This window comes from Mastigoproctus giganteus, chromosome 5 (genome assembly GCF_048544385.1).
Source record: "Mastigoproctus giganteus isolate SK-2022 chromosome 5, ASM4854438v1, whole genome shotgun sequence".
Lineage (NCBI taxonomy): Eukaryota > Metazoa > Arthropoda > Arachnida > Uropygi > Thelyphonidae > Mastigoproctus > Mastigoproctus giganteus.
Genome location: NC_143579.1, coordinates 142,451,069 through 142,465,301, shown reverse-complemented (window position 1 = coordinate 142,465,301; position 14,233 = coordinate 142,451,069). Strand labels below are relative to the sequence as shown.

At 37.4% G+C, this 14,233-nt stretch overlaps 1 protein-coding gene across 1 annotated transcript in view; it reads right to left on the bottom strand.

Annotated features, from left to right (window-relative positions):
* The window catches only part of LOC150085740 (NFX1-type zinc finger-containing protein 1-like), a 210,176-nt gene that overhangs the window by 177,164 nt on the left and 18,779 nt on the right, over positions 1-14,233 (bottom strand). The gene's annotated exons all lie outside the window — the stretch shown is intronic.

The following is a 14,233-nucleotide window of genomic DNA, read 5'->3' as shown; positions in this document are numbered from 1 at the left end:
CGCTTCGTTTTGAAAAAAAATTGTGAAAATAGATATTAATAATAATTGTTATAAAAATACATAAATATATAATAATAATAACAACCTTTATTTATAACTAAACATAATTACATGTATAAAGTTTAATTCATGTATTATTACTATTTTTAACTTATAAAATAAATTGAAATAAAAAGACTAGATATTAAATAAATTGAACTTTTCGGGCTTTGAGTTCTGAAATTTTTTTTAACATGTCGTGCATATCTAAGGTTTCAGCTAAATCGCTATAACGTAACTGACAAGAGTTTTTAGTTGGTGATGACTAGGTACGAACAATAATTAACCTAAATTTGATCCAATTGTCTAAGCGAATGCATCCCTATCAAGGTATAGGAGGTAATACTGTATAATGGGCTCACAACAATTACCAATATATGAATGAAGAATCAAAAAAGTTACATGTTCACTATCTAATCATTTTTAAAAATTGTTTGTTTTGTTAAGTATTGAGCTATTTATTGGAGGTCTAAATAAATGAAATTTAAGAAACACATAGTATGCATACATTGATATCCATAGTCGTTAACAGAGAGACTCGGGTTAAAATTCGACAAGTACTGAGTCAACAGCTACCAAGAACAATAGTGCTTTGATAAGTTTTTGGCTGCCTGTTATTTTTATGTTAGTTTATTATGACAAGAATTTCTTTATTCAAATTATGCTTAGATCCTACATCATTTCGGCCGCCCTTGGATTTGGCCACCCATGTTCGTTGCACACTGGAACACAGGGTTGGCGCGGTCCTGGAAGATGTAACTCCCAGAAAGGGCCAAGGGGATGGTTTTTACTTACGTAAAGGTGACTACAGTGGTCTCAGACAGTTTTTAAATTCTATACAGTAGGGTCAACTGATGTTGTTACCATAAGCAAATTCTAAATGGGAGGCATTCAAGGAATTAATCATGGAAGCTACTAGGCTTTCCATTACCATGAAATACAGTTCAAGGTTTAGGCCTAAATAGATGTCAGATGAGACTCATGGCAGAAAAGAAAAATGCATGGGATGCATATAAATTATCAGGTGACACAGAAGACTATGGTAGATATAAACTAGTCTGTAATAAAGTCACAAAGGAGGTTAGGCAAGCCATGGCAGATTGCAAGAAATCTTTCGCAAAGGATGCAGAAAAAAAATAGCAGACTTCTTTACTTATATAAACATAGAAGGAAGGGGTTTGAATCAAATTGGGCCACTTGATATCAATGGTTCGACTGTTGATGATCCTGCTAAGGTTGACAAACTGAATAAGTATTTTGCATCCACATTCACACATGAGGAATTCTTTAGGGAAGTGGAGCCAGAAGTTTTATCAAACTCTAACAGGGAGCTAAATAATTTTGTAATAACTGAGAGGAAAGCGAAAGAGCAATTGTTGAAGTTAAACATAAGGAAAGGCACCTGGAGTGTATGGGATCTATCCAATTATAATAGGGGAGGCAGCAAAGGAAGTAAGCAAACCCTTGGCCATAATTAAGAGAGCATCTTAGTTTCAAGGGATGCTCCCTGCTCACTAGAGATATGATTAGTATAAAACAGAACTATGATGCTCAATACATTCTACTTTGTATTTCAATATTTGTTAAAAGAATAAGAAAAATTTACTTCAGTATGATACATAGAACACTTCCTTATGATACTCTCCAGCAATTAAAATGAATATAAAATTAATGCAAAATGATTACAGTAATAAAATTAATTCAAGCCAATAAAAAAAGAAAAAGCACAATTAAAAAATTTAAACAAGTTTAACATAAATTTTGTTTTTTCATTGGACGAGGGGGTGTTCAAGAACAAGCTGAAGCATTCCGATTGTGTGTAAGCATGTTGTACATATGGGGGGATGTAAACGAACCCATATACACTTGGTCAAAAGCTCGCCCAATGAAAAAACAAATGTTTTTTTTGTTTTTAAATTGTGTAGAAATTGTGTTTAAATTGTGTAGGAACATTGCACATATATAAAGGGGTTACAGAAGCACCCACATGAGCCTGGTTTGATACTTGTGATAAGGTATTCAATTTGTTAATGTGTCTGTTTTTTATTTCAGTGGCCTGTGCTTCACATCGCAAATCTATGGTCTTTAATAGAGACCAATCGTTTTGATGTAGAAAATTTTTTAATTTGTCGCAATGTTTACTAACCTAAGTTTCCTAACAAAATTTACATTAACCAGTAACTCCATAATTTTCCCTGGATGTTGTTGTTGTGCTGTTGTTTTCTGCCACAAGGGCAACTTAGGTCATGTTGCGCCTCCCAAATCAATTGAATTTACATATAAGAACTGCTTGTACAGCAGTTAGAAACAATCATACATCTGAATTTGTTTTAAATAGAAAAAGAATTCAGAGAGATTTTCTTCTTTACCTATGATGTTATTGAGAGACAGATGTTGCTGTAGATCTGAAATGAAACTGAAAGCCATTCGTCTGATGTTGTTGAACAAGTTACATTCAAGGAGTATATGTTTTACTGTAAGTGGTTGCAAGCAGTGCGCACACTGAGCAGAATCATTTCTTGTAAGCAGATATAGATATGTGAGATGAGTGTGACCTATTCGGATTCTGGCTAAGATTACTTCTTTTCTTTTTTTATGAAGGCTAGTAGTCCATAATTGTGGTTCAGGTTTTATTTGAAATAGCTTGTTATTTGTTTGCATTCCATAGAAGTGTCCATTGTTCTGTGCATATTCTCCGTATATTGTGTCTATAATCAGGACATGGAACTATATCATTTGTTGATCATTCTGTTGGAAGGTGCTTTGCAGCATCATCTGCACATTCATTTCCTAGAATACCACTGTGGCCAGGGATCCAAGAGAAGATAACAGTTTGCTGATGCTCATGAAGTTGCATCAGCTTATGAGTTTTAATAAAGGACTGTTAGGTGAGGAAGTGCCTTTCAAAGCTAAAATAGCACTTTGTGAATCAGTATATTTTATGCTTTTATTTATTGACAGGAGCGAGATGTTTTTCAGAGCAAGCTTAATGGCATGAAGCTCATTTGGATAACTGCTTCATTCAGCTGGAAGTGAAAATGAGACAGTTGAATTAGGGAAGAGAGAGCAGCTGCACCCACTTGATTGTCAGACTTTGAACCATCAGTATAGATCTTTGTAAATGGGGGTACTTTTGTGTATGAGCAAAATGTAGTTGTTGGATGTTAATCTTTACTATGGAACCTTTACTCCATTGCTCAAAGTATTCATTCACGGAATATCTGGATCTTCTGATTCTCTGAGGATATTATCAAACTGAATGTCTCAGCTTTCTGTTAGATTCTGCAGTCTGATATCAGTAGGTTGAATTGTTTTGGGTTTATTTGCATAGTGGGCTTTCCACTGAGGATCATGCAATAGTGGCCAAACAGGATGAGTAGGCAAGCTTTTAATTTTAGCTGAGTAGTTCATCATCAACATCTTTCTTCTGTGCTAAGTGAAGATTCGTGAGCCTCGACATAAAGACTGAACTGGTGATGTTCTGTATGCACCTGGGGCTATCCTAAGAGAAGAGTGTTGGGCTAAGGTGCTCTCCCTAGCTGAGTGAGGTGCTCCGTAGTCTAGCAGAGATCTAATTAGGGACATATAAGTGGAGCAGGGTATAATGATCTGCACCCCAAGATGTACTGGAAATGACCCGGAGTATATTCATTTTCTTTGACAAGTGATTTCTTAGATATTTTATGTGCTCCTGGAAGTTTAACTTCTTATCAAAAATTAGCCCTAGGAGACAAATACTGTTCACAATTGGTAGAGGGTGATTGGCCAAGTGCAACTCAGGTTCAGGATGCATTCTGTGCTTTGTGCAGAAATGTACGGCTGTAGATTTGTGGCTTGACAGTCTGTATCCATTTTGTACCATCCATAATTCAATGTTATTTATGGATATTTGTAGATGCCTCTCGATATAGTTCAAATTCTGGGAATGGTAGGATATTATTATTATTATTAGCCATATGGTGCAAGGAAGCCTGAGGCTTATGCTGCACTAGTCAAAAAAAATTTGAGTACCCTGAAAGTGAAGAGAGAGAGAGAGAGAGAGAGAGAGAGAGAGAGAGAGAGAGAGAGAGAGAGAGAGAGAGAGAGAGAGAGAGAGAGGGAGGGAGGGGGAGAAGTAGGAAGGAATCACCAAAAAAGAAAAGAATGATGATATCCAGCTCAGGACCCTGGGTGTGCCAAGCCCATACTCACCAGATGTGAGCCTCGGTGTAAGGTCATCTGCTTAGAGATATGATAAACGGTGTTTGGAATGTGGTTTGTGATATTTATTCGTATTGAAAACAGTAGCTCTAAGAACAGAGCCCTATGGGACTCCTTGTATATATGTTTGAGATAAAACCTGCCAGTACCTAACTTGGAAAGATCTGTGTTGAAGAATGCTTTGAATAAAATATGGTAAATGCCCTCTCAAATAAACAGAATAAATATCTCTTAGGATGCTGTATTGCCACGTGGTATCAAAAGTCTTCTCTATATTAAGGCATATCATGACAAGATGTTGATTTCTGATGAATGCGTTTCTTATGATTGATTCAGCTTTTGTCATGAGGTCTAGGAAAGATCTATTCTTTTGAAAATCAAACTGATTGTTACTGATTATGTTTCAGGATTCAAGATACCAGGTGAGATGATGGTGAACAATTTTTTTCAAAGTCTTACTCAAGCAGCTGGTTAGAGAAATTGGTCTATAATTGTGAGGAACTGAATGATCTTTTCAAGGTTTCAGTATAATTATTATATAAGAATGTTGCCAGGAAGTGTTTGTTATTTGGTTTTTAGGAGCATTAGCAACTAAGGCCATATTGCTCCGGGATATGCGGTGGTCATTCCCTGACCTTTCCGCATTCTCCGTATTTGGTGGTGACGGGCTCGAACCCCGGTCTAATCAAGAAGTGTGTGCTATGCACTGCTTTGCCAGGAAGTGAGGAATGTATGTTCTGAGAATGTAAAATTTTAACATGACAATAGTGTTTCTGATTGAGACATTGAAGCATTATATAGTAAATTCCATCGGGGCCAGGAGCACTGTTTCTTGAGGTATATATATAGATCCTTCAGTTTAGACGTTGTGAGTGGTTGGTTATAGGGTAAATGACATGTTGCTTTGAAGTTCAGTTTCCTTTTCTCAGTTTCAGCTTTAATTTTTTGGAAAGACAGTTGATATACACTTGAGGTGGAAAATTCACAGAACACAGTTCCTAATGCATTGGTAATCTCCCCAGGAGAGATCTCCTTCCCATTTCAGTTAATAATAGGAGAAGGTGATACAAGATATTTCCCACTTAGCTTCTTTATTTTTTCCCAGATATTTGGGTATCAGTACCTTTGTTGATTGAGGAGGCAAATCAACAAAGGCAAATCAACAAATTTGCCTCCTCAATCAACAAAGTACCTTTGTTGATTGAGGAGGCAAATTTTATCCGTGAATCTTTTTTGACATTTCGCCAGATGAAACGAGCTTTGGCTCTCAGTCTCTTGAAGTTAATAAGGTTGGCAGTGGTGGGATATTTGTGAAGGTGTTCCATGCAGCATTTTTTTTTCCCTTTTCGCTTTGTTGAAATCACCATTCCACCACCGGTATGCCGATGGTTTCATATTTGAGACTGTGGGATGGCGGCTGTTGCAACTGTTAGTATCTGCGTTGTGATATGGTCGGTGGCAGTGTCAATAGCAGAAGTCTCAATGTTATCCTCATCAAAAGATATATGATTGGTAAATTTTGTCAGTTCGCTTTGGAAAATTTCCATTTCGTTTTTGTTTGTTTGTTTGGACTGGGTGGTTTGAATGCCACAAATCAGCAGAAAATGATCACTGTTTAGAGGATTGTCGTGTACTGCCCACCCTATAGTGGGGAAGAGGATCGGAGAGCAGACTGAGAGATCTATAGCAGTGCTTGTCCCAGTAGGAAAATGGATGTAAGCAGATCAGATAAGACAGTGTTCGATAGTATCAAATTCTCTCTCTGTCAAGTAGCATTTCAATAAGCTCACCACGTCCATCTGAGACCAGAGAACCGCACAATGGATGACGTTTAGAGGATTAAAATCTCCTATTAGACAGTAATTGAGAAATTAGGTTTTCCGGATCTTGAAATGTGCATGGATGGTTTGGCGGAAGGTATATCAAGACCACTGTCAATGTGATACCGATAAATATACATAAAGCAACAGCTGCTAATGGCGTTTTCAAAGGAATGTGCCTGGAGGGGACTCGTGATTCCACGAGTACAGCTACTCCTCCATGGGGGCTGTTAGTTTCAGATCAATCTTTTCTAAAGATGGTATAATTTTTTTAACTGAAATGGAGATTTTTGGTGTTAAATTTGTTTCTTGTAGGCACACAGCAGGATTGAAATGGTGAATTAATTCGTAGATATTGTCAATATTTCTGCAAAAACCTCTGCAATTCCATTGTATGATTTGTTCCATTATTTAGTTTTGTGAGTGGAAGATGAGTCTGTTTTTTGTGGGTGGCTTGTTTACATCTGTCGAGTTTTGATTTTTCTTTTCTTGAAAAATTAGGGCGTCCTGAGTCATTGCTTTCTTCCATATTGTCATCTGCATGTATTTCAAGCAGATCTTTTTGCCTGGTTGTATCATCTGTGTCCATGCTTGATAGAAGAGATTGCTTCACCTCAACAGGATCTGTTTTTTTTTTTTGGCAGTTGTTGGCGCATCGGCTTCTGTGGCCATAATGCACCTCTCAAAGTTTTTGCAGTACTTTGATCCAAGCCCGAGGCGGGATTCGAACCCGCGACCTTTGGGTTGCCAGGCAAGCACTTTGCCCACCCAGCTAGCCCAGTCGGCAACAGGATCTGATTTCTGCGAATTATCCACTGCTTGACAACGGGGAAGTCTCTGAGATGAAACTGTCAGTGGTGTATTATTGCATTGTCTACTACATTTGGTGGAGATGGATGCTGGACCGAGAGGACTGATCGGGCCCAGTTTGTGACTGATATTTATTTTTTGAAAAGACGTGTTGACATGCTACTGATTGGTGACTGTAACTAGCAGAAGCATAGGTGCATTTTGGTATACTTAATTTTATTTGATTTCTTACCTCTTGGTAGGAAACTTTATTTTCAATTTTATATTTTTGAATTTTTTTCCCTAACTTCCGGAGGTCACATTCAGGATTCTTTGGAATATGCCGGATGGTTGCCATTGCAATTTGGACACTGGAGTTGATGCCTAACACTGTTTGTGTATGAGTTTTACACCAACTGTTTGCACATGTTGTGTCTCCATAGCAAGCTGGGAATGGCCAAATTTCTGGCATTTAAAAGATCTTAGAGGGTTCGGGATATATGGCAAAACGCAACAGTTTAAATATCCTGCCTTGACTGAAGCATTTAAGTTTGGAGAACTGAAAGTTAAAATTATACTTGGGGTTGGGACTAAGCTGCCATCTTTTCGGATCATGATCCTTTTTGCCTGAATGACTTTTTAAATTTTAAGTTCCTGAACTATTTCATCTTCAGGAACCTTCAATAACTCCCATTCAGTGATCATTCCCTTTGAAGAATTGAGGGTGGTATGTGGTATGATTTGAACTTGGATTCCATTCAAGAATGTCAGACATAATAATAGTTCAGAGTGTCGAGAATTTGTGGTCTCTATTAACAAATTTCCAGATTAGAGACGTTTCACCATTTTTGGTGAACCTGCAGCATGTTCGAGGCATCTCTGAATGATGAAGGGGAGAGCTTAGCATTAGCATTAGTAGAGGCATTTGATGCAAGAAAGCAAGCTAATGCAGCATCAGCCAAAAAAAAAAAAAAAAAAACCCACTTCCACTTCACCCCTCTGTTCGTTCAAAATACCTGTCCAGCTGAGCCTTAAACTTATTTAGGCTATCAACCTCCACCACAAGGGATGGAAGTCTGTTCCACCAACCAACCACCCGCTGGCTAAAGGCAAATTTCCGCACGTCTATCCTACATCTGTCTTTCCTCAATTTGAATTTATGCCCTCTCAGGTGATTTTTCTGAGCTAGAGGAAGAATCCCATCAGCATTGAGCATGCTTAAACCATTCAAGGCTTTATACACCTCCATCAGATCACCTCGCTGGTGCCTAGTCTCCAGACACTGTAATTTGCAAAACTTAAGCCTTTCTTCGTAAGAGCACCCCTTTGTTCCATTCACTAATCTTGCTGCCCTTCTCTGTACTCGTTCCAGCAACTCTACATCCTTCTTGAAATGAGGCCTCCAGACCTGTATACAGTACTCTAGGTGTGGCCTGACCATTGCCTTATACAATGGAATAATCACCTCCTTATCCCTGCTGGAAAAATTCCTGTATATCATTGACAATACTCCATGAGCTACTCTTGCAGCCTGTCTGCACTGCTCAGAGAACTTCATATCTGCCTGCACAACCACCCCCAAGTCCCTTTCATTCTCTACCACTGTCAGTGTAGTACCACAGAGTTGATACGTTGCTCTGGGGTTGCTGTTTCCCATATATAGTACTTTACATTTGTCAATGTTAAACTTCATTTGCCACTTCTCAGCCCATCTGCTCAACCTTTCCAGATCCTGTTGCAGCAGCATAGTGTCAGTAGTGTCCTTGACAACCCCGCCAACCTTTGTATCGTCTGCAAACTTGGACATTAAGCTTGATATACCATCATCAATATCATTTATAAATACAGAAAACAATAATGGACCCAACACTGAGCCCTGAGGGACTCCACTAATAACATTAGTCCACGATGAGCAGTGTCCATTGATTACCACTCTCTGTCTTCTCCCCCTCAACCACCCCTTTATCCATAGCAGCAATTTGCCTCCAATGTCACACTGCTCCAATTTGTGTAGCAGTCTTCCATGTGCAACAGTATCAAAAGCCTTTCTAAGATCCAAGTATATAATATCAAAGTTATTCCCTGCATCCAGTTCTTTTGTGACTGCATCATAGTATCCAATCAAGTTGGTCAGGCAAGACTTCCCCTTAACAAAACCATGCTGTGGCTGAGCTATAACTGAAGTCTTGTCTAAATGATCCTGCAGTGCTTCTTTAACCAGTGCCTCCATTAATTTTCCTGGAACAGAAGTTAAGCTCACAGGTCTATAATTACTTGTGTCAGCCTTTGATCCTCCTTTGTGAATTGGGGTCACATTTGCACATCTCCAGTCTATGGGTACCTCCCCTGAGTCCAAGGAAGCTCTCATAATTATGGCTAACAGATTGCTTACTTCCTTTGCTGCCTCTTTTAATATAACTGGATAGATCCCATCCACCCCGGGTGCCTTTCTTGTGTTTATCTTCAACAGTTTCTCCTCCACTTTACTCCCAGATATTTCAAGATTCTGTAGCTTACTGCTAGAGTTGAATACACCTCTGGCATTCCCCTTGCTGAATAACTCCTCATGTGTGAATGTCGATGCAAAATATTCATTTAGTTTGTTAGCTACCTGAGCAGGATCATCAACAGTTGACCCATCAATATCAAGTGGACCAATCTGATTCATCCCCTTCCTTCTAGAGTTTACATAAGTAAAGAACTCTTTGCTGTTTTTCTTTGCATCCCTTGCCAAGGATTTCTCGTAATCTGCCTTCGCCTGCTTAACCTCCTTTGTAACTTGGTGGCATATCAACTTGTATCTATCATAGGCTTCTGTGTCATGTGTGAATTTGTAAGTATCCCATGCATTTTTCTTCTCTGCCATATGCCTCATTAGTTCATCTGACATCCATTTTGGCCTAAACCTTGAACAATATTTCTTAGTTGGTATGCAAAGCCTAGTAGCTTCCAAGATAAGTTCTTTGAATGCTTCCCATTTCGAATTTGCTGTTGGTAACAACATCAGTTGGTCCCACTGTATAGAATTTAAATACTGTCTCAGTCCATCGTAGTCGCCTTTACGGAAGCAATAACCCTTCCCTTTACCCCTAATGGTAGTTACCTCTTTGAGTAAATCCCACTTCAGCACACTGTGATCACTGCCACCTAGTGGTTCATTTATCTGCAGATTCTTAATGCATGAAGAATCACTGCTGATAATCAAATCAAGAGTATTACTCCCTCTAGTTGCCTCCCGAACATGCTGATGTAGAAAACAATCATCCAAAAAATCCACAAAAGCCCTGCTAGTGCGTGAGTAACCAGCCCCCAAATTCCTGTCAATATCTGGGAAATTAAAATCTCCCATTATAAGACTCTCTGATTTACTGGCCCACTCTATTTCCCTGTACAGTTCCTCATTATACTCATCAGAGTCATTAGGCCTATAGCACACTCCTACTCTCAATTTTGAGCTCCCAATGCTTATGTCACACCAAACTGACTCAACACTGCACTGTCCAGCGATGTCGACTGGCTTCACTTCCTTGGTTTTTATGTGTTTCTTAACTAATAGCATAACCCCTCCCCCCTTCCTATCCTGTCTATCCTTTCTGTAGACGTTGTACTCCCCAAATTGCAGTTCTGCATCCCTTATATCTGTGTGACACCACGTCTCTGATATCCCAACAATATCTGCCTTTGATGTTTTGAGCAATACCTCAAATTCATCAAATTTATTTACTAAACTCCTAGCATTGGTGTACACACAAGTATACCTGCACCTGTTTCTATTCTTAGCTACCCTAACACAACCCATGTGTTTACTTGTACCGCAATGGCTCCCAGCAGTCTCTGAAATACCATGCATCTTGTTTTTCAGGCTTCTGCTTATTCTAATAGAAGCAGTGCAAGAATCTCTTTCACCTCTGCCAGTGGCTACTGTCAATCTATTGGTCTTTGTCTCCCCCCAAGCTAGCAGTTTTCCGACCCACCTAACACTGCCTCGATAGCATCAGCAAATATTCTTGCACCCTTTCTATTTAAGTGTATCCCATCCCTGTAGAAACAATCTCTCCTGTTAACAAGTACAGTCCAGGCTGAAAAAAATTCTACCCCTTGAGCCTTGCACAATCTTTCCAGGGCCGAATTGATCGACAAGGCTCTCATCATATACTCCCTCCTATCGTGTCTGGGCAGAATTGCAGACACTTTCAAATTCAACCCTAATTCTCAGCTTGCCCACAAGTTGTGTTGACAGAGAATGTATAATCAGGAATGCTGGTAATTCCTGTCTGCCAGTGTCTTTCTTCATTCTCTTCGAGATAGAGAAGTCATGGTCAGTATTGTGATTGTCACTTTGTTGAGAGCTCTTTGGCTCTAAATGTGGAAATTCAATTGTTTCCATCTCTGCTCCTTTTAGCCCTGAGGGTTGGTTTATCTCACAAGTTACTGGACCCGCCACATGCAGTGCCAAAAGTGACTAAGCGGTTGTGAAAGTAAGAGGGTTAGTAATGGATATATAGAATAAAAAAAGAAAGGTAGATTTCCTTTCTAGGTTCTTACTTTGATCTTTAAAGTACAGAACCACTTCAAGTAAACAAAAGAACAGGTCACACTAGAAAAGTAACAAAACTACATCACTTTGGGAGAGCACTATATATTCGCAGGAAGAAAATCGCTTGTCACTATTGCTTGGAACTTGGGGCCTTTTCCCTGGAAAGGTCCAGAGAAAACAATAAGTCTGTAATTGTTCATGTCTTGGTGATACGTTCACATAGTTATAGTGTTTGTAGAAGAATAAGAGAAATTTACCTCAATATGATAAGTAGAACACTTCCTTATGACACTCTCCAGCAATTAAAACAAATATAAAATTAATGCAAAATGATTACAGTAATAAAATTAATTAAAACCAATTAAAAAATTAAAACAAGTTTAACCAGTGACTCCATTATTTTCCTTTGAACATAAGTCAACCTTAACATTTTTTTGGTATTATTCAACATTTCATTTAATGAAGAACTTTGGTTCAACAATATGCATTGATGATATTATCACACATCACTAACTTTAACAGGGTATAAGGTTTCTTCAAAAGTACAGTAGTGCAGGGATTTGTAGAACTCCATATGCAATGTTAATTGCAAGTAAATTTCTGTGAATCCCCACCCCCACATTTCTTTTTCTTGTTATGGTTTCTGGTTATGTAAACCAGAAAAATGAAAGAATACCTCTTCAGACAAAAAAAAATAAATAAATAAATAAAATTAAGAATACAATCCAGGGGACTGATTTTATTCCTTGTTAAATTATTTAGCCAGACATCATATCACATTTTTGCACCTTTGTCAGTTGCTTTTAATTCATGGAAAATCTGAATGAAATGTGCAGACAGCATAAATTTTTATTATTGTCCTATGAGCACTCTTATGTGACAAGTGACAATAATTTTTTAATTTAATTACAGATTTCCTTGGTGACTGTCTCAGTAGCTGAGTGGTCAGGAATGGGATGCAATAGCACATGCTCTTTGAGTGCAGTGCCGTACCTAGGTACGGGCGAACTGAGCAGTCGCCTGGAGCAAAGAATTTGGGGGTCCAATTTCCGATGATATTTTAATTTTTTTTTTTTAAATATATAAAAAAAAAAAATGGTTGTTTCTTAATATAAAACTTTCACCGTACAAAAAAAATTAAATATTGGCTTATTTATATTATTACAGTAAATTTATTTATTTTATAATCAGATGTTAAAAGAAATTAATTTTTCCCTATTTTTATTATTTAAACCTAGTTTTAATTCATTAAAAACCCACAATAATGCAGATACACATTTAAAACTGTTCACTTTCATTAAAATGCTAACCCATTGATGCTTATCAGCAATGGTTTTCAACTAAGCATCGTTTTAGGACTTTAAAAAATGGCAAAAAGCTTTAAAGGACTTAGTCGATCTACTTGGAAAAAAGGACACTATTTTCTGCTTTTGCTGCAAATTATTTTGTCATGCAAATATTCCCTTGCAAACTATTGGGTTCTGTTCTTGGCATCATTCACAAGATGGTTTAAGCTTGCATGAGAACTCTCAAAATCATAAAATATTTGTGCAACAGTAGAAGGAATAAGAGCTCCACTTAAAATCCAATAAAATTATGGTTGTTGTAAATCAAAATTTGATAGAGAAATCAAAAAATATATATATACTGGAGAATGATTTTGGAACGAGTAATTGAGATAATTAAATTTTTAGCTTCACAAAATTGGGCACTGAGGAAGCAATGAAAAATTATTTTAACCAAATATTGGAAATTTTTTGGAAAAAATAGAGTACAAGCAAGAATTTTACAAGAAGATAGAAGAGCTTTTTAATGTTCTGTGTGTTGCGCATAATTTAAATTTAGTTGTAACTGATGCAGCACATTCTTCAACAACAGCAGAATTATTTTTTGGAACATTACAAATATTATATGCAATTTGCACTACTTTGCCAAGTAGATGGGATATTTTAAAACAGGCATGTAAAAATTACCATGAAATTTATACCAGAAACAAGATGGGAAGGAAAGATAAAAGCTGTTGAAACAGTTATCAGTGACGGGATATTACAACTACATATTTAATGCAGTTGTAATATCCCTTTGGCCTGTTCCTTGATTTCATTTAAAAATCAAAGAACAGGCCAAAGGAAAAGATGCAAAATTGCAGTCTGAAATACAAGGTTTATTAACCGAAATTACTTTTAAATTTATTTATATAGTTAACTCATAAATTTGAACTACATAAGTAGCGTAGAAGGCATCGTTTTAATTGTATCTCATATTGTGGTTGCCTTCACAATGAGACAGCGGTATTGCACTACTTCAAATAAATAACACTTCTCTAGTACAGAAGACTACTGTTATTTATTTTCAGAGGATACCACCACCCAGACGATCGTTTTGAAACAATTGGGCTTCATCATCAGTGGGTGGGCAGGTACCCTGGTAATACAACATGCCATCACGGTTGCGAAGTTATATCCACAATATGAGAGATGCCAATGGGTGTTGGTAAAAATGTAATTTGAAAATGAAATGCACTTGGCATAATTCTTATGGGTTTTGATAATTAACTATATAGTATCAGTGTAAATATACCATAGTTAACTCATAAATTTAAACTACGTAAGTAGCGTAGAGGGCATTTAAATTTATCATAAGTGTAGTAGTTGTTTGGTATGAAATATTGAGTATTATAAATAAAAAGTAGTAAAAATTGATATGCATACTGCAATTATACTGATAGAAGGTGCTATTAGTCAACTAATTGAATTGAGAACATTAGGATTTAAATTGTGCACAGATAAAGCTATAGCCATTGCAACAACTGAGTTGGAAGTACCGTCAGTGTTACCAGAAGTGTGCG